Source organism: Alosa sapidissima, chromosome 15 (assembly GCF_018492685.1).
Source record: "Alosa sapidissima isolate fAloSap1 chromosome 15, fAloSap1.pri, whole genome shotgun sequence".
Taxonomy (NCBI): domain Eukaryota; kingdom Metazoa; phylum Chordata; class Actinopteri; order Clupeiformes; family Clupeidae; genus Alosa; species Alosa sapidissima.
The window spans coordinates 3,704,074-3,723,907 of record NC_055971.1 but is presented as its reverse complement, the minus strand read 5'-3'; the positions used below and the strand labels follow the sequence as shown (position 1 = coordinate 3,723,907).

Genomic DNA, 19,834 nt, shown 5'->3' with positions numbered 1-19,834 from the left:
TGCACTTATTCCCTACATACACACACACACACACACTCTCTCTCTCACTTTCTCTTATTCACTCTATCCCTCTCTCTCTCTCACACACACACACACACAAAATAACACACACACACAAGGATGCCATTTCTATTCACCTCAAACCAATACACACAGCCACCCACAGTCACGAGAACTTGCATCCTTCACACACACACACACACACACACACACACACACACACTCACACTCACACTCACACTCACACACACACACACACACACACACACACACACACACACACACACACACACACACACACACACACACGCCTCCATCGGCATGAGATAATTCATCATATTTTACTACTGACGGCTTTTTACCTCGGCTGAGCGATATTGCATCCTGGCGAAGTGACAACAGCAAGACACATGGCCAGGCTCCTACATCCTAAGGACACTTGCAGTCTCCCCCCTCACCCCCCCCCCCCTCCCCTCTCTGCCTCAGTGGCTGCAAGAGCTGCTCCAACTCCACAGAGGTGGGTTTTAACCCCAGACGAGTGGACACGGCCATGGTCAGTTCTTTCTTTCTTGACATGCACTCCAACACAGCCCCCTAGCCCCCCCCACCCCCCCGTTGTGGCACACCTCTCTCTCTCTCTCTCTTTCTCTCTCTCTCTCTCTCTCTCTCTCTCTCTCTCTCTCTCTCTCTCTCACACACACACACACACACACAAACAAAAAAGCCAAGGAAAAAAGCTAAGCCAGACCGAAATGCTTGAATGGGTAAGACCTCGATTGCTTCAGCATGCCCCACAGCTCTGAGCTCTCACAGAGAATGGCATTTAAAGTCTTTTTTAATTTGCCAGGGAAGATAAGGACATTCCCTGACAAATCACAGCATGTGCTACTAATTATTTGGACAGCAAAGCTTTTTTTAAACCATTACAGCTGAACAAATACATGTGGGATTCATATATGAAAGGCCTTTCAGGCATCAGGTCGGAGTCATCTAAACCATGTGTTTCTGTACATGTTTAAACATTTATTGACTAAAGATTATAAAAGCTGAGCATTGACTAACTAATGTACATAATTAGTGTTGCAATTAAGCAGATCAATATTTAGCAAAAACTGCACCGAGAGCAAAGACATTGAGAAGTTAAGTCATTGCATTGAGAATGACAAGTCATTGCATTCAGGCAGCAGAGTTTCCTTTCTCCTATCTCTCCGCATGGTAAATAAACATGTTTTCAGGGCCTGCACGGCAAACGCAACCAAACTGCAAATCCACAACCTTGCTAAATAATTAGTTTCTCTCTGTTTGGGTCTAATCTAATTCCATCTAAATTATGTTGATTGAATGCCAAATTCATTTATCTGTTTGTCAGTTTGTCAGTCACTTTCTGGTGAATCAGCACTTTAATTACCCCGAGCTGAGAGGAGAGGGAAAGTGCACACGAGGAGGCGTTTTGGGTGGCTGTGAGTGAAGGGGAGAGCCTGTCAGGCTGTGTGGGGAGAGAGTTAATATAGCGTATTATCCATCATGCCGTGCTGGAGGAGATTGTGGGGGTGGGAGGGCAGGGGCGGGAGAAGGGGGAGATGGATGCCAGGACTGCTTGCCTTTGCAGAACTAGAGGAGCTCCATCATGTACATAACGAGCGTGATTATCAGTTTTAAACGAGAGGACTCAACCTCCCCGTGGCTGTCTCCCCCAGCCGCAAGAGAGTGTGCAACGGGCGAAAACGAGGAAAAAGAGGGAGAATGATGGGAGGGAGGCGGTGCAGGAGTGACACAGAGAGAGGAAAATAAATTCAAATGAGGAAATGGAGAGAATAAAGGTGGAGGAAAATGAGCAAAATCAAAGCCCTCATAACAATCGGCTGCTTGGAGCCTGCACTGGCTGTGTCGCATTAGGGAGCAAGGGGGAGACAAACAGCAGCAAAACACTTTTTCACAAAGGTGGGGGCAAAGCAGGCGGGAGGGCTGGCAGTGCCAATAGCAATGCCCTTGACTTAGTGACATGAAGAGGGTGGAGGGGGGGGGCAAAGCTGTCATGTGACACTCTTGTCATTGGCCACCTGGCAGATCCTCCACCTTCTCACGACCTCATCCTCCAGTGACCTGCAGCGCTGCTCGTCTGGGTGCGGCGGAGGGGGGGTGGGGGTGGGGGGTGGAGTCAGAGGGGGTGCCCCCCCCCCCTCTGCTCTGACTGTGGGAAGGTCGAACAGGTCACTGTGTCCTCATCTGTAATCCGCTGCCATTCGTCAGCAGCCGGGGCCAGAGGAGCCAGCCTCGCTACAAGCAGAGAATGCCCAATTAGGCAGCTGTCACACAAAGCAAAGCAGAGGCTGCAACTGAAAAAAGGGAAGAAATCACACACACACACACACACACACACACACACACACACACACCCCTCCCTCTCCCCCGCCGCACCCCCGATGCTGACTGTCTGTCAAAGGGGACACGCAGCTGTGGGTGCCAATTACAGCGACATGTTAACCATTTCCCTTCAGTAAGGGAGGAGTCTCCCTCCTTCCTCCCCCCAAGCCTGGGACTGCTCTGGCCTCTCTAGGGGCCGCTTTTGTGGGGTCTCTGAGGCACAACGCCAAGGCGTTTACGCCCTCCACCCCCCACACCCCCATCCCTTCTTCCTCACACCACTAGGCAGTCATGATCGCTGAGGAGAGCTGTCTTGACTTAAAAAAATACTTGGCTTTGACTGGAGCTATTTTTAGAAGCAGCTCAAAGATAATTCTTCTCGCTGGCTGATGGCAGATTTCTCATCTCAATCTGTTGTATGCGCACTGGTGTGCATGCAAGACAATATTTTATCTGGCAGAGAAGAAAGGAAAAGCTACACAGTTATGAAAGGTTACAATAAACGGTGTGTTAGAAACTACCCATCTCTGACAAACCCCTCCCCAAACTCTCTCTCTCTCTCACACACACAAACACACACACACACACACATTCCCTCCAACAGTATCAGACTGTTCCAGTCGTGGAACTTCACACCCACGGAGCTGACGCAGCACCCAGGACGGCGACACACACGGAGTGTGAAAGAGGGAGACAACTGGAGAGCTGATCTCACCTTGGCCCCTGGACCTCTCCAGCAGCTCCCCTCTCCACCTCTCCACTAATGTCACAATACCATTCTCCCCCTCTCTCCCTCCCTCTCTCACCTCTCGCACATTCCCTGTCTCTATCTATCCATCTCTCGCCACATGCCCCAGAAAGAGAGGAGCAGCGCAGCTACAGAATGTTACAAGTTTAATCAGAGATAGATGAGGGTGCTGGAAGGGAGACGGAGCTGACTCCGGGCTGAATAATCTCTCCTCTGCTTAATTAAATGATTGAAGAAAAGCCAGCACATTAAAAGGAAGAGTGCGCCTGGGTCCTCTGCCTTTTCCCTGGATGGGGGCGGATGGAGAGAGGGGGCAGGTGGAGAGGTAGGTGTTGGGGGAGGGAGAGGGTTCAGAAGAAAGTGAAGTCTCACTAACAGCCATCCAAGCCAACAGCACAAGCTCGGGGAGAATGTGAGGACTATCTCAAGGATACAAGCGGGCTCTGACAGAACAAGGGGCTCTGCGGTTTACGTGCTTGAACAGCTGTACATGCTCATGCTTAAATGCTGATGGTGTACATCTTGGAGACTCACTACAAAGTGAGCTCATCAGCAGAATTCACTGTTTCACTGAGAGGCCTGGCTAGGAAGTTTGTATATAAAATCAAGGCATTACTGCTCAAGACACTCATTTCACTTTATTTTCACTGGGATGTATATTTACATTTACCAACAGTATACAATATAACTCACGTCCAATGCATGTTCACTAAGAACTAACTCAAAAGATAGAATAATTCAAGGGGACTGGTCTAAGATCAGTCTCATTAGGACTCAATCAAACCCCCCTCATCACACTGATGACCTCATGAATGTATGTGTCAGTGTGCTCTGCAGACAAAGGGTGTGTTGAATATTTTACGCATAAGATTCTGATGGAGGTCAATCAAAGTCACAGAGCGGAGGGAGTCGAGGTGACCTTTGTTTCACAAGAACTTCTGCAAGCGGAAAGTTGAGCTGAGAACTTGAAATAGATGTGTTGACAACGCGCGGAGGAGGGGAGCAGGGCTTGCGTGTTCGTCTTCTCTCTGCGGCCCGTTTTTGCTCTTCAGACGCTGAGTGGAGCATCATGAATAATACATGGCGAGAGCCAAAACCGCCGGCCCAGTTTAAAAGCCGATTCGCTCGCAAATGGCTTGTTTTCCTGGCCAATCACAGCCTCGCCTCTTTATTGACGTGGCGTGTACAAAGATAATGCTTGTTTCCAGATGAGAGAGTCAGGCAGGCATTCAGTTTGTAAATGGTCCCCATGTGTACCATTCCAATTGCTGTGCTCTAGCCCTGGGATCTCACTGGATTGTGCCACAGTGTGGGATGTCATAGGAAACTCTGTGGCGCCTTAAGCTTAATAAAACAACATAAGTAAGACTGGGATGGCACAATAGTTGTAAGGCACAGCTGTCCTAAATTGGACTGTGCTCTCAAAAAAGAGACCAAGAACTTTTATTTCCCCATGAGCCATGCATTATTGTTTACAAATAATATTAAAATAAGATGGCTGTTTGTGTTTTCTCCGCTTCTGACAAGGGCCGCGTCCCAATTGGATCTCATAAGGCCCCCCTTAATTTGCAATTATGTTCTCACACTTCCCCATGCCAACCTCTGAGGGCTGAGTGTGCCCTATTTCTCATCCGGCGAGCAGGAAGGGGCCCTCCCTGCTACATCTGCATCTTTGGAGTCCTCTGCAGTAAAAATGATCACTGGAGCGCACCTTTAGATAGTCAACGCCGCCACCCATTTAGCCATTTACAAGATGGTTCATCTGTTTCATCCAAGAAGAAACTCGGTACAGTGAAGCCAGACAAGGCAATGCTATTTGTATTGCTTTGGAACTGAACCAAATGACCTTGGTGTTAAAACAATGGTTCTCTATTCTCTCCTAGTCAAGCTACAGATGTTTTAAGGATGATATCTGCTCATCTGTTTCGTGGCTTATTGTACTCCTGTCCACCTCTGCTTTATCCTTCCTGGTTAGCGCTCTTCTGGGCTAGCTGAAAACGAGGGCTAGTGGCTGTTAAGACAGTTTCCTCTCTCTCATCACATTCCCTGCTGGCTGTCTCTTCTCTTGTTCTTCCAGCTCAGGTTGGGCTGGACTGCGCCGTGGCGTGGTCTCGGAAGAGCTGACGACACTCTTTCCCTTTCGCTTCAACCGAAATAATAATAAGCACTTTTGAAGGACTTGAAAAAGACAAAAGTAATGACAGCAACTCTGGGGGAAGGTAGCAGTCGAGCCGCCTGCCACAGACGGATGGGCAGGAGGGGCGCGGGCCTGTCACCAGTGGCAGGGCTCAGTCTTCCCTGTCGCTAATTAGCAGAAATGAAGCCGGATTAAAAAGTTAATGGGGAGGATGAAAACAGCATGAGCCATCGAGCGGAGGCCTTGCTGTGGACTTCAGAGAGGGCCTGTCCCTTTAAGGGAGTGTGTGTGTGTGTGTCTCCTCTCTCGTCGTTTTCATGGCGGCTGCCCTCTCCCTCTCAGCCTATGTGTCAACAACAAAGCTGTTTCCAAAGCTCACTCAGTGCCACCAACTCCGTGTGCCCTAACTGACAGATGACCATGTCATCTGCTGCCACGGCGTGTCCTGTGGAGTGACGATGGGTGAAGCCCCAGCGTGCCCTGCCCTGTCCTGCCCCGTGATGGCTGGAGAAGCAGCAGCCCAGCGGCCCCCGCCACGCGGCAGAAGTTCTCCAGCAGGAGAGGAGCACACAGTGCAACAGAGAGGCTGTTTACCCAACTCTCAGGGGGAGACATAACTTCAACTGCAACCCTACCTCCGCTCTACTCCACACACACACACACACACACCCATATCAACACACACACACACACACACACACTCCCTTTCGAGTTGTTGCAGAATGTCACGGGGTGAATGTACGCGACCTTGAGGCGCTGCTGTGCCTCAGCGAGGGTTGAGCTGCCTGCAGCCGTCCTTGAACTGCATGTGCAAGACAAAAAAGGAAATGGGGGAAAAGAAAAGCTTCCCCTGCGCCCAGATAGAGATCTCCAGCAGCCTCTCTCCCCCAGCTGCTTCTTTTATCTTGCACGATGGAGGGCGAGGGGAAAAAAATGTCCTGGTGAGGGGTGGATGCTTAAGATGAAACGTAACAGTTCTCTAAAAGGTCAGGTCGTCTACGTAGTCATTAAGCTGCCATTTGCTTGCTTGCAATTGAGAGTGAAATGATATATCTGGAATTGAGTTTTACCTGCTATATTTGGCAGCATTTCAGAGAGAGAGAGAGAATGTTTCCCATTACGGGATGGTATTTTAGAGGTTATGCAACTTAACGAATGAAATGTGGGGTGGACAGCGCTGTGGCAAAAAGGTTCCGGTCACCATAAAAGACAAATCTCAGATTGAGTGAACACCTCAGATCACACCTTTGGAAGAGTCGAAAAGAGTGGAGCAGAGACCAGCACTCCATCCAGACTTGAGTTTCCTTCATCCGGTGGACTAAATAATCTAAACACATACTGCAAATCAACACACAGGGGTAGGGACACGTTGCGGAGAGGGTGGAGACTAGGAGGGTACCTAACTGCCTTGGAGTAAACAACGTTTTTTTTTTACGATGTGAATGATGACAGCTTCCCAGAGGCCCGGGCCCCGTTCCGAGGAAGCGTGGGGCCCTACCCTTCATTGGATGTAACTTTATCTCCTGCCGGAGTGCTGCCACACTTGTACCCAGCTGTTCTTGTCCTGTACTTGGGTGTGCTCCTCTCTCCGCAGAACCATCTCAGGTTCCGCCCCGGGAGAGCCATCAAGAAGAAGGAGACCTGCACTGAATTTTCCGACCAGCCCTTTCGTACATACACACTGGTGACACATGCTCTATGCCTTTGGCTTGTTTCTTAAATGTTTTTTTTTTTTTTTAAATGCCCATCACCATCACCCAACAACTTTTTTGACCGCATTTCTTCTATTTGACATGATTCTAAGAGGTCACAGCCGCATAAGTGTTGTGGTCTCAGAAGCGTTTAGCTCTGAGAATGCTCAAATTGTATGGCAAGCACGTGTGTCATTTCTCAGAGCGGCCTCTCCTCTTCTTGGGGGTCTGACCAATGTCCTGGGCTTTGCGTCACAGGTACATCTGAGAAAAAGCAGCACACTCTCTGCCATGGCCATCACTCTTAATTTAGCTTAGTGAAATCAAAATAGGTGAAGCTCTCCTAGTGCCAAGTCATGCCAGTTAGGGGGAGGTATTTGCATACGGCAATGCCACGGACACCTGCCAGGGACCTTGAGAAGGACCAGGGGCAAGAGCAAAACCTTCACAGCAGTGACAGCACACAGAGACTACACAAGGTCAAGGCAATAACACTGCAGAAACAGGATCCTCAGAGACAGGCAGGGCAGACTCATGACATTACGCCACTAAAAACCCTTTAGACACAGACTATTACCAAACACAGCCTGGCAACAACAAGATATTTGGAACTTGTGAAAGGAAAACTAAAAACATACTTATCTGAAAATGTGATGTAATTCAATGAGTGCATATGTTATATAATCTCTTAGAACACATAAACCCTTTAAGGGGAAAAACTGTTCTTGTGCATAGTATATCGAATATAGTGTATAGTATAAAGTAAGTATATAGGAACCATTCTTGATTCACTGTTGATGGCATTTGAGGACTGAGGTGCTATTTCAGATCTCTCTGTCTGTAAGCACAGATAACACTATGCCCTCAGTGTGAATTGCTTTGGATAAAACCTGGATTGTGTCTAAATATAAGCACACACTTAAAGATGGCTAGCTCTATAAAAAACACATACGGCCTCTGTATGCTGTGAATACAGCTGACTGCTGTTAAATACAGGTGCCTCTCTTTACTCAAAGCATTCAAACTCATGGGTGAATTGTACCTGTTCTTTGATTATTCTCTATTTTTGTAAGTCACTCTGAACAAAAGCATCATCAAAATGAATAAATGTGATGTAAATGTAAGAATAAATGTGAATTATATTTGACCAACCTAATTCCAAATATGGGCCGAGCCACAGGCACAAGCAACCCCAGGAAATTCATACCAGATTACTTTTTTTCTTATTTACTGTGGCTTCTCATCCAAACAGTGCTGGGTTCTGTGACCCAAAAAATAGGTCATGCACACACGGCCTACAAAGAAAAGTTCCAGACTTCCACCGAGCCTGTCCACAGAGACAAGCCATTATTAACCTCTAGCGCCATGAGAGCAAATGCTCGTATGGTCAGATATGCATTCAACCCTTATCAGGGGTCATGTATGTGACACACAGCCGTCTTTATTAAATACCATTCAGAGCCACGGGTCATGCGTCGGTCAGGCTGTTCAACACATTTACTGATGGTGCATGCACATTGCGTGTGAAGATTGCATATGCCATATGCTTGGCCTTTCCCTCAAAAAAATAAACCCAATATTGCCACTGGCAATGAAGACTCTTGTGGTAATCAACAGTCCTGTAGGGCTCACTGTCACGTGATGAAAGAGCCTTTTGTTTGTTTTGTTTGTCTACTCTGAAAACATATGAAACTAGTTTTCCGTCTCGTCATTGCCCGCATGCTTTTGTCCAAAGCAGCTTCCTTTCTTTGAACCATGACCTTACGATGGCAAATTCCATCCTCTAGCGAGCCGAGTTCCTTGCACGTGCCTGGGTCACGTCAGCCAGTGTTGACAGCAGGGGCTGCTTCCGGCTGCAGGTGCTTGCTGCCATTTCCTGCTTCCATGGTATGTACGTGCAAACCATAAACAGCTGCTGCTACTGCTGTCGACTATCTCTCAGTACAAATTCCTCCCGTGTGATGATTTGTTTTGTACTGCTATAAACAAATAAATAGCCCAATATCGATTCCCCTTATTCTCTTCTCCTGCTGCGCTGCCTTTGTATCTTTCTCATTTTGTGTGTGTGTGTGTGTGTGTGGAGGAGGGGCATTGCATACAGCAGACTAGCACACACACTTAATCATGAAGAGGAATACCTGAAGCGGTGGTTGCAGAAAGGCAGCGGGGTAAACACTAACTTTATGGCCGTAGCCCTTCTGTGTGAAAACACTTTTTGTGAACTGGAAAAATGCTGGCCTGCATTTGGGCTCTGAGCCACGGTCTGCTCGGCTCTCCGCTGCTCTCCGCTCTCCATCTCCCTGCACACTGCCCCTGCCTGCTAGCTGTGGCCCTGACCTCCAGTTGACCTTCAGCGGCGAGGCAAACAAGGTTGACCCGTCGCTAAACTTTCCCCCACTGGATGATAAGCACTTGTTTAATTATATTCATCTACATGGATCTGACATTGTTCCAGGATGAAGTCAGTGCTCTCTGAAGGTTACCGGGGGCGGAGGGCTGGACAGGGGGAGGTGGGGGCTGGGGGTGGTGTGGGCGGCGGAGGCTCCGAGCTGAAAGTGGATGGGAATTTTAAAAGCCACGCACACTGCAGCAAGAGTGCAGCCAGCAACTTTTATTTCCTGCTCTGTGTCAGAGTCACAGGGGATCAGAGAGCGGCTGCTGTAGGGGGGAGACAGAGGTAGGGCCATGTGGACAACGCTGGACAAACAGCAGTTTATCTCTCCAAACGCTACTGTACAGACTAGCTTTCTTCTCTCTCATTCACAATGACTGGAATCATTTGAGGAGGGAGAACAAAAGAAGGTTGCACAATAGCAGCTTTTTCCATGAACTTATCACTCATGGCCGGGTCAATTCCCTTTGACAGATATAGGTGTGTGTGTGTGTGTGTGTGTGTGTGTGTGTGTGTGTGTGTGTGTGTGTGTGTGTGTGCGTGTATGTGTGTGTGTGTGTTTGTGTGTGTGTGTGTGTGTGTGTGTGTGTGTGTGTGGTTGTGTGTGTGGTTGTGTGTGTGTGTGTGTGTCTGTCTGTCTGTCTGCATGTGTGGGTATCTGTGTGTGTTTACACCCCAGGGGAACACTGATCATGGCTGCCATAAAGTCTCTTTAATGGCTGAACCTGGTCCTGCCGTGTGTCGTCTTCAGCACATTTATGGGCAGAATGGCTGCTTCTCCTCCCCTTCACCTCTCCTTGCTGGCTCCTGCTCCTGCTCCTGCTCCCACCCACACAAGCAGCAGCGCGCTGCCAGAGCGCGACTAGAGCGGCAGAGCCCTGTCCAATTAGATCATTGCCCTTATTTACAGAATGTTTTCAGGTCAACCCTAATCTCGTCCTAATCAGTAAGGTCAAGCCACAAAAAAGTGCATGCAGATAGCTTAGAAAGGAAAAAGGGCCAGCTAAATCGGAGCTGTCTGGCTTCTGTGTCAACCTCAAACTGCTGAACCGTGTTACATAAACAGAGCAATGGCACATAAAAGCTTTCTGTTGATCAGCACAAAGCTAGGCGCTGATACATGTGTGCCATGCGTCCAACAGCTCTCTGACAACTCTCTGAAGTGGTGGCAGTTGCATTAGAAGGGAATTTTTTTTTTGTATTTTGTAGTGTGAGAAGGGATGACTGAATTAATAAGCATCTAAAGCTGGCGTGTTTCAGAAACTGACAACAATAAGCACAGAGATGTAGAGGAGTGAAAAGATATTACATTAGTATTCGGCATTATATACTTGTATCTCCACTTCATCACAGCTCACACATTTAAGAGGATGCCTTCCTCTTCCTTAAAACTACAACTGAAGTAGATTCAGAAGAGCGCTCTGGCACTGAAACAGTAGCCCAAGGGTCAGTCACTGCTAACTGTCTCTGTTCAAAAACAGTCACTGCTACCCAATCTCACAGGTCCCATGTTAAGCCAGTGATCTGAATACAAGTTGAACAAGCGGCTATGTGTTTGCTTCAGGTTGGCCCATATCATGTTGGAGGGGCAGTGACATTTTCCCCCGTTTTCCGGTTCAGCTCTGCAGATCACCAGGCTTGTTTCAGCTGTGAATGGTGCAGACCAGCCACCCAGGTTTGCCTCTGTGTCAGAGCGAGTGACTCAGCTCTGCCAGCACTGAGACCAAAATCCATTTAGCCTCTGGCAAACGCCTGACAAGTCTCCATTACAGAATTAAGAAAAGGCATGTGAGTTAGATGTTGACATTTTGGCAGGTCTCTCATACAGTGGTACTAATCACACAATTTCCATCTAATTTTTCAAAGTGTTGACTACTGTCTTCTGTGTCCTGCAATTTTGTTGCAAAAATAGTATTCAAGCCTGTCCTTTGATATGATTACACAAGACACAAACACAATGCCGTTTCATCTGTCTGCAAGTTCTCGATTTTCTTTTTCTGAACTAGTAAGAGAAGAATGACTTATACTCCAATATGGGAAAAGAGAAAATAGACACTGCAAAGCAATAGTAGAAACAATGTCAGCAAATAGCTCAACCGATCCTCACACTTTACTGAACTTCCAAACATAATCTAAAGGTTATGTAACCACACTTCAATGTGGAGCAAGACTGAGGCTCTTTTCAGACATTGTGCAATTCAGTTTGTTTGCATTATGAAATGATGCATAGCAAATTCAACTACTGCCACAGCTGTCGCCACGGCTCAAAATGAACCCATATGACTGCCCTTTAAAAGGTCTCATGTCTCCAGACCTGACAGCAGCTTATCAAATCCTGTTTGACCTTGGTGTGACATTCAGATTGGATAACAACCTTGAACTGTGGGTGAGACTCGGTAAAAAAGACACCCTTTCTGCACTCAGCAGTAGGAGTGGCATCAGGTTTCAGGGACCCATTACTGGACATGCCCACTAAAAATACAACAGTCAAGAGCAGTTCCAGAGTGGATGAGCCCATCAGCTGTAATTATGTGATGAAGTCAAGGGGAGATGGCCTGCCCTGCGCACCATGGTCACTCTACACACTCACTGAAAGGCGTCAGGGCCACAATGCTCTCGCACCACACACACACACACACACACACACACACACACACACACACACACACACACACACACACACACACACATACACTTTAGCCTGTTTTAATAAAGCAGACCCATCACCTAGCAGCATCACCTATGTCTGGGAGTTCTGATGAATGTGTGTGATGATTATGATTATTCCTGATTCTTTCATTCATTCATATACTCATACAAGACACACACACACACACACACACACACACACATACCTTTTCCAAAACATATTGAAATATCCTGTGATTAACATCAGTGATTATGCTGAGGAAAAACAAACAAATCAAATCAAGAATTTACAACCTAAAGCAAACAGCAGGAAGGCGGGCAGCACTCTAGACACAAGTGTTGGCATATCAAAGAGACATGTGAAACACACAGGAGTGTAATGTTTATCCAGCTGTCCCCAGGATCCCCATCACTGCCCTGCACAAATTCCTTCAACAATTCAAACATGGAGGACAAACAGAGAATACATGGCCATAGAGTGCCATGACCTGAACTTAAAAACACTGAAACCCCCTGGGCAGGAAGACTAAACTGCATATCCATCTACGCTGGTGTGGGGGATGGGGGTTGTCCTCTGTTGCCCAGCAACAGATCACCGCCACCTCTTGAGTTCAGTGATTCAGCTCGACAAAAAAAACACACACAGACACAGACACTCACACACACACACACACACACACACACACACACACAGACATACACAATATCTCAGTCTGTTTGTCTGTCTGTCTGTCTGTTTCTGTCTCTCTTTCTCTTTGTCTTCACTTACCATCTCTGAACTTTTGACGCCTGACTGTAAGGCACTCAAATTGTCACTCACTCCTGCTCATCTCTCTGAACACATACCTTTGGCTTATTCCACTCTGTGCATATGTACTACTGATTCAGACGTGACGAAACCCCTCTTGCTATGAGCTCTCCTGAAAAGCAGACCTGCTCACACGTGTTCACAAATAAAGCCTCATTCCCTTCAACACATCGAGCTCCCAGAGAGAATCCTACACTGCTCCTAGCTCAGTCTTTGACTAGGGACTAGCCCATCAGACATGACAGATGCCACAGTCGTGAGCCCATCTGCCCTTTCGGAGGCACAGAATTGACCGGTGTGGAAAAATCCACCCCAGTGCTGAGAATGCCATCAGACATGAATGTGTGAGCTGCAGCACGGCAGCCTCCTCCAGTTCTCCAGGCATAGCGATGGATTTGCCCTCAGGCCATCAGGCTTTGGCTGAGCTCTGTCCTAATTAGAGGTGCATACTGTCAAGCGTTGGGTTTCCCCTTAGCCAGTCTGGGCTCGAGCGCCTTGCTCGCTACCTGGGAAGCATAAATATAAACAAGCTGCAGGCCAGGCATCCAGTCTCCCATTACCAACACTAACTAAGCGTGGTAAGGAGATGCCATTGGCTCGCCACTTATATAAGGCCCAGAGGTGAAATATACGGCTTAATTATTAGGCTTAGTCATAAATATAGAGTAGCTTAAAGGATTCTTTTAGATACATTTGGCTTGACTTCTGGTGGTCTGGCCAAACCAACAAACAAACAAAAACAATTCTATTGACAATAATTCTATTGATAAAAATATTGCCCCCACACTAGTATCAATAGCAAAATTGTCATCAAGGACTAAATAGCTCATGTCCTTATAACCCAATTTTGGCCCGTGATGACACGGCAGCAGTTCGGTACATCATGCAACATGTAAGATGTCAGCAGCTGCTGTGTATTAAAAGGGGACCAATGGGATCCAGCAGGGACCTGACTGGTGCAAGCGGCTGGCCTGGACCTCTGCATCTTGGATGAAAAGAACTACTCAGCAGTAAATCCACAGAGCCACACTCTGTCAGCCCTGCCTTCGCCTCCATGCCACACATGTCCCCTTGAACTGTATATCAATCTTTACCTGTCATTCATAAATTCTCAAATTCCCCTTTTAGTTAATTGCTGGTCAAATTTAATTTCTTAGAAAAGCTTTCAAAAGCAAAAGACACAATCAAGTTCCGGTACTGTGCCTATCTCTCCTCTAACACCATACTCTTGTCCTTTTATCCTTTCTCTTTTTATCTTCCATTCTTCTCCCATACCTGCTGAAGTCAATGAGGGTGCATGTGTGCAGTGTCAGATGCTTGCATTAGAATCAGATGATTATGTAAGCATGAGGCTCCTCCGCTCCCCGATACCGAGCGAGACACAATGCCCTTGGCTGAGCTCGGAAGACTCTAGAAAGGGCAGCTGGCTAAGAAGTTGTGAAGGACAATCCCCCTCTACTAATAGGACAGCGGCTCTGCGGCGGCCTTGGACTTGGAATCCGTTTTTTTCCCCTCTCTCTCTCTCTCGACAGGAACATGCATCAATCCGTCAGCGAGCCAGAGACAAGGTCTCGTAACCTTCAGAGAGGTGAAAAAAGACACAGGTCTTAGGATTGGCTGAGAATGACTAACATTGTGGTCTTTTTTTCTCTCTTATCACTGGGGCTCCCTTGACTGTTAAATTAAGACACAGTTGAATAACACTCCTAAGTCCAATTTAACCATCAGTCTGCCACGTCCTCTTATGCCTTCAATTATGCTGAGCCCTTCCAGAGCTTTGTTTCATCTTGAGCCTCTCAAACCTCTCCCTATCCTACATTAGCATGGCCTACAAAAATCTAGCAGGGCTGTACAAACAAAGGCACAGCCAAGACTAATCAGGAGCATTCAAAATAACCCAACTTTACTATTTCAGCTCCACAACACCAGGCCACCCTCATAATATTACTGTTAGAATACAAACACACCTCAAAATACAGACGGACCCAGAACAATGTTGGCACTCTGACAGAGTTGTGAATAATGTATTTGCTTCACAAGATTGTTACTGTGTGTGAAAATGTCTATATTAGGTAATGGTAATGCTATATGACCAACATATATGACACGTAATACAACATATGTGTTTGTGGAAGTCTTTCTCTCTCGACCCAACAGAAAATTATAACAGACTAAATGACAGCTCGTTCATTTTTAAATACCGTTGCTTCTGTTTTGTACTTTCCCATTTTTAGCAAATTGACTGGAGAAATGCTCAATACTCAGTGTCAGTGCCCTGCATGCATAGGATGAGCAGTGTCTTATGTGCTCTGACTGCCTCTTAAGTGTAAATGGTTAAGGTGACTAGCAGCAGCCTCTCACAGAACAAGTGCTAGGTAGGTCTGATTCTGGTCCTTCCCCGAAAAGAGATAGATGGCATGTGCCAGCCAATAATCTACATCTGCCACCCTCTACATCTCTGAACTGGGATTTCTGACCCCCACTTCCATAACCCTGCAAATAAAAGCAATCCAAGTGTGAAGTGCAATTATGTAGATATTCCAATTATTTTTAAAGGCCTATGTATATATATTCATACACTGAGCAGGATTCTTGAGAGTATTGATATTTTTAGGGGGGGGGGTCTGTCTTTACCTTTCAAATTCAATGCATATATTTATTCATGCGCGTTATGGAGGGGGCATGCACATCATAAATCCGCAGGCGTAATATAGGCCCACTCTATAAAAATGTCACTGATACACCTCGGCTGCCTCGGGGTGACATTTCTATTCTACAGATGGAAAAATCATTTCTGCGCTGCACTGCTGATAGATGAGCTGGCACAGTAAGACATGATTTAAGATGCTCCCTTTCCTTTTGCCCTCCACTTTTGCTTACGCTATTAGTTTAATACTGGATCCTTTGCTTACATTTGTCTTTTTCCTTCTTCCTTTCTTCTTTGTGTTCACAAACCACGAACCAAGCCAATTTAAGCAGCACAATAAACGTCTCTACCCTCCCTCCCTCTCTCTCTTCTCTCTCTCTCTCTCTCTCTCTCTCTCTATCTCTCACCCTCTCACACACAAGCTGGTGCAGTGCTAAGTTTTCCTGTTGGCGTGTGCTCATTGATCTGGTGGTGTTTACAAGATTTCATCTAGCCAGTTGTCTTTTCAACAAGACGGCTGTTGGCGTGGGCCCTCCGCTTGATTTATCTGACCTCGATCTCAGTGTGGGTTTGCTTGGTACTCTTTCTTCCTCCCTTTACCCTCATTCTTTCTTTCCGTCTCTATATATTTCAGCCTTCTTTTCTTCCTGTCTTTCAGCAAAGTATGAATAATGTAGTTAAAACTCAATCACAAGTGATTAAACCAGGGACGCTGGGAGGTTTCGTGACCCGCTGTACGTTAAATGAGCCTATAATTATCTCGTGAACAAAGACACTCTCCGCCCACTCACCACCCACACCCCCAAAACTCCCATCCTCCACTTCCAATCTTTTCATGTCATCCTTTTCCACACCAACATGTTATGTTTGCCCTGCCCTGACACACTGGCACTCACTCAGTGCCATTTTATCCCTTTACATGTTGATGTGTGTTGGTACCGGGGTTAAAGTCCAGTGCCTGGGGCTTGCCACTTGTGATAAACTGGACAGACAATTTCACTGAACAAATAGAAGACTGTATCTGGCTGTGGCTATACTCATGCAGTGACCAATACAAAGAGCAAAACACCCCTGTCCTCTCTGCCAAAGCTTATGTCTGCCTGTTGTCTCTCAGTGCTCAATGAGTCACCAGAGCTTATTAGTGGCATGCTGTATTAGGTGTTTTGGGTCACGAACACAGCTTAATAAATGTCTCCTGCAGTTGTCATACACTTGGGCATTAGCCTTGTGTTTAGGTGCTTTGGGAACAATGTGACCTTATAGCTACTGTTGCCCTTTCCAGAACAAAGTCCATCTAGGGTATTGTTCCCTGTTGACATTTTCTTGTACGTCTACAAGGCTGTCTCTTAGATAAACACCAAGCAACAAATACATTCACAGCAATGCTTTAGCATACTGTGGCTGTAATAACTGAGAGGCAAGGCCTGTTGTTGAGTATCTGCCCTTGTCTGACTCAAAAAGTAGACTGGAGATAAACAGGAGTCCTTGGAGAAAGAGGCCACGGAACTGCAGAGGCTGACCTGACCTGAGGTTACTCGCAACCTAGTGTTGACCAGGTTTCAAAAGTATTCAGTAAACACTCTTCAGAGTAGGACACACTCAGCATGGATCTAAACAGGCTTCTATCCACAACCACTGTGTTTTCAGTGCCATGTTATTTCTATAGTGACAAGAAGAACCAGCTTATATAGAACACCAGAACAACAGAAGTCTACTATAATGGCAAAGGACCTGTTATAACAAGCTCAGTTCAGTTCAGTTCTACTGTTGTATAAAAATATGATAAACCTTCACACATACAGCATACAGAGTTCAACGACCTACAGAGGTGTGTCAAGCAAGGAAAGACTATCTCAATGAGCCATGGGCGGATTATGAACTTTCGGGCCCCTGGGCCCAGATGTATTAAGGGCCCCCTTACTTATTGTCGTATATATGTGGGAGGGGGGGTTTGGGGGTCCTCCCCCAGAATTTTTTTAATTTGTTTGATGTGATTTCCTGTATTCTGGTGCATTTTGGGGATGGCCAATACTAAATTCAATCAGATTCATAGCCTACATCCTGATTTGTTGATATTGAGGCAATGATTCCATGCAAAGGCTTGGGCTTCAGGGCCCCCTGACCCCTTGGGCCCCTGGGCCTGGGCCCGGTAGGCCCGTGCAGTAATCCATCCCTGCAATGAGCCACGCAGTTTAGAAGCTTCTTAGCTTGCTTAGAAGAAATGCTGAAGCAGAGGCATTCAAAAGAACGCTTGGGCTAACCAAGACTAGAAAGTGTCCCTTTCACTCCTTCCACCACCCACTAACCTTTGCCACTAATGCCATAGATATCTTCATCACTCTACTGTCTGAGACCACATTAAAAGACAGTGGATGGCCAGTGAGGCCATTTTTACAGTTACAAGTCATCCCTGAACCACATCAGATGAATGAGCAACGGAGGAAAACCAAATTATTACTCCACAGCAGCATTTTGAACAGTTTCAACAGAAACGACTTCATCTCCTAACAGACCAAAGGCAAAACCCACATTCAACAGTTAACATACCAGTTTTGTAGATAGGATATTACATCAAAAACACAAAGTTCTCAAGCAAGGGGGAAAAAAGTTAAATGGGTAAGACAGATAGCCTATAATAATAATAATAATAATAATAATAATACGCTAATAATAATACTAATAATAATAATAATAATGGAAAATTGGATTCTCGTTAAATAAATGATCAAATAAGTCCATCTTACTCTTCACAATATCCGTTATGCAAAATACTTTCTAGGACAAAAATGAAGAATCATACGAATAGCCGTTACAGCCATTTGGTATCGCTTCCTACAAATAAACTCCAACCGTGTTTAATTAACTGAATGTGACAAGTGAAAGAAACTCTATCCATTAACCAGACGGCATCCACTGTAGACATAACGTAACCCTTAATGATGCTGGCTACATCGTTCGCAAATGAAACAAAATGGAAACTAATGCTACGTTACCGACACATCAGTCGGTGACACAAACCCAATCTCGTTCCTAAAGCAGAATTTCATTGTATCGTACCTTATTCTGCTCTTCCTTCGACAAACAGAGAATGTATTCGAAACACACTGATATTGCATGCTAGTTCACACGAACAATACTGCTGCCGTGTCCTCGTCATGTCATGCGACGGCTTGTGGTGAAGTAGGCTACATCCAGTTGGTCACGTACCTGTTTAGATGGAGACCGATAGGAGTCTTTGGGAAATTGTGCTGCATTTTTAGAAACGCGCAGGATTTTTCTGAGTCTTCATACAGTCGATATTTTCGAATTATGTCAGTTTCGCCAAATAGGCCTACATGGTTCTGAACATTTCGACCCTTCGTGCGTTTCCTTCACAACATTCTGTATACACGAAAAGGTCTTTCTGCCTCTAGTAGCAGTTCAACACCAGGTCCTGCAGTCGACTCCGGGTGAATTGTTTGTTCAAGGTATCCCCGGCACTCTGCAATGCCATCTACACTCCTCCTCTCCCTTGCATGGACAACACCCTTAAAGGCACAGGGACACAACTGACCCAGTGTCCAGACCCCTGCGCGTTTGGCGTCGTCTTTCTGCATAAAGTTTATTACAAGCATAATACAGGCAGGAACACCATAATTCTGAAATTATTCTATGAGACTTATCATTTTGGCACATGTTGCCATTTTGCTATACTGTATTAAATGTCCTATGGTGATATATGTTTAATACAATTTATAACAGAGAGAGTTTATAATAATAACAACTGTATTACAATCACACGGTAGGCTATTTTAAAATATTGTCTTGAATCTCCAGCCATAGTTTATGAAACACCAACAAAATGAAGGGAGAGAAGCAAGGGAGTGCATGTTTCTAATGATGCTATCAATAAGTGCTGAAAAAGACATTAACCCAACCTCCCCCTCCAGTGTTGTTGCCTCACACCTCTTGTTCCCTGCTGGGGCATTTTGGGTGGGGGTCTACCATTGCCTTTTGCTGTGGTCTCTTCCTCCTTGGCAGCTGCCCTCGTCCAGCTAGATCACTGACCACACAGCTGCCCAAACTCAAGGGTCCCATAACCAGCCTTGTGGGAAAAGATAGTTTAAAGATCTGCACATGTTTTTGACGCTTAAAGAACTGTACCAAGGAGATGTTCACGCTTGACTGGGTTGAATGTATTAAAATGTATGTTTCTTGGTTTTATGAAGTGTAGCTAGAGACAACACGTACGATATTGCAGTTAATGCATTCGGTTAATGCAAATAATTTGTTAATCCAAATAATTTGGAACAAAATAGAGAGAACTATTGAACTGGCTGTAGTCATTAATTAACTGCAAGAACAGTGCCATCTAGCACAAAATAAAAAAAAATAAACAGTAATATTTCAAAATACCTG

General features: G+C 46.0%; 1 protein-coding gene across 3 annotated transcripts in view; it reads right to left on the bottom strand.

The window, feature by feature from the left end:
- Positions 1–18,906, bottom strand: part of nrip1a (nuclear receptor interacting protein 1a) — a 31,144-nt gene extending 12,238 nt beyond the window's left edge. Inside the window, exon 1 of one of the 3 annotated variants that reach the window (XM_042063711.1) lies at positions 18,644–18,906. The gene's annotated coding sequence lies outside the window, so the exon portion shown is untranslated. Of the gene's footprint in view, positions 1–14,064; positions 14,356–18,493; positions 18,618–18,643 lie in introns of those variants that run through there. The other 2 variants (XM_042063712.1, XM_042063713.1) reach the window with 2 other exon arrangements.
- Between the last annotated feature and the right edge of the window lie 928 nt (positions 18,907–19,834).